Source organism: Penaeus vannamei, chromosome 1 (assembly GCF_042767895.1).
Source record: "Penaeus vannamei isolate JL-2024 chromosome 1, ASM4276789v1, whole genome shotgun sequence".
NCBI classification, from domain to species: Eukaryota; Metazoa; Arthropoda; class Malacostraca; order Decapoda; family Penaeidae; genus Penaeus; species Penaeus vannamei.
In genome coordinates, this window is record NC_091549.1 from 52,337,838 (window position 1) to 52,339,967 (window position 2,130).

Genomic DNA, 2,130 nt, shown 5'->3' on the forward strand with positions numbered 1-2,130 from the left:
TTTGGAATTCTTTCTTTCTTTTCTCTATCTCTCCTCTTTCGTACCTCCATCGCCCAGAAATATCTAAAGTTTAATTTCAATGTTTTATTTCAGGAATTCAGTCCCAAATAAACTCAGTCCAAAAGCTTTTCCACACTTTGTATTTTTTTCTCCATTCGTTGAATAACATTTCCTTTCAGTCTTACAGCGCGGGGAAATGTTGTTGTTGTTGTTGTTGTTTTGTTATTGTTGTTGTTTTGTTATTGTTGTTACTTCTGCAGTTCATGTTATTGCGGTTGCTGTACACGCACACACGCACACACATACACACACACACACACACACACACACACACACAGACACAGACACAGACACAGACACAGACACAGACACACACACACACACACACACACACACACACACACACGCCACTGATATCATTATTATGTTAGTAATATATTGCCATACAATCACCAACTTGTCATGTAAATGAAAGCTGCATTATTCATAGTAATACCATTTTGAGGCCAAAATTCATATCATTTACTTATATATATGCTAGTATCTTGATTTCTTTGAATAGTTATAAAGAGATACACCGTGTTTGTGCATGAATTTCTACTGATGAAAGAATAGCATCCTCTGCAGATGGTCGAAATGTTCCTGGAAATGTAAAAAAAAAAAAAAAAAAAAAGGAAAAGGCATGCATACACACACACACACACACACACACACACACACACACACACACACACACACACACACACACACACACACATACACACACACATACACACACACACACACACACACACACACACACACACACACACACACACACACACACGCACGCACACACACAGACACATACACATACAGACACATTCTCATACACAAGATCGTTACTGATTTTACATTCAAGAGATACATTCGCCATATTTGTAAATCCGTATAGACCCCGCTGAAAATATTTATATACACATTTCTACTTTTTTTTTGAAGGCACATCAACAAAGCGAAATCTAAAACCTTTTTTTTTAGCATCCTCGAAACCCAGTTTGATACACTTTGATACACGTGTGCCTTTTACGCTCACATTATTGGAACGTGTTGAAACATCTTTTCATTTTGTATCAATTTTTTAGCCTCTGCCTTGGTACACTCCAGCCAGCCAATCAGACAGGTTTTCTAGGTATATTTCACACTGGCTCAGATAAGAATTTACATTCATATTAATTACGAATCGCATCATCAGTTTCTTGATACAAAATTCTCTTTCGAAGGTACATAAGATATTTTTGGGTCTTTTTAGCAATACATCAACTGCATGTTCACTCGAAATGGGTTTAAAATTTGAAGTTAATCACGGTGCGCGAAGTTAATCACGCTGGAACGACATGGCAAGAATTTTTTTTTAACGTGTCCGAATCCTATGGCAGAAACAACGCGCCATGATGCTTTGTTTCGCAATATTTATTATTTTCTTTGACCCGTGAATACAGCAACGGAATAAGACAAAAGAGACATTTCCGATGGTATCAGTGAATAGATTGAGAATATATTATAAGGCATTATTATACGAGTAAAACACAAGGAAAGAAAATTATGAACTTTAAAATGAAATTACTTTAGAATAAAAGTTAGACTTAGAACTGAATTACGGTATTATAAGGTAATAGACCTTGTTTATTCATATATTTATTGCCCTTTTACAATGTGATATATAAAAGGTTTGGTTCAAAAGGTTCCATAGGTATTGTATATTTGGTGCACACAGCAAAGGAATTAATTAAATGCATCCACGAGAATTAAGACCGTTGGGTTATGCTTCCATTATTAATATTAGTATTGACAAGATTAACTTCAGAAAGCTTACTAAGGATATAAGTATATGAATTTGAAAATGAAAAAAATCGTTATACGACATATATGTATATATATTTATGTATGTATATATGTATGTAAATAAATAAATACATAAATAAATATATATATATATATATATATATATATATATATATATATATAGTGTAGGTGTATGTGTTAATTACATACAGGCATATGTACATGCACATGCACACGCATATGCACACACACACGCACGCGCATACACACACACGCACACACATATATATGTAGAAAATCACAATG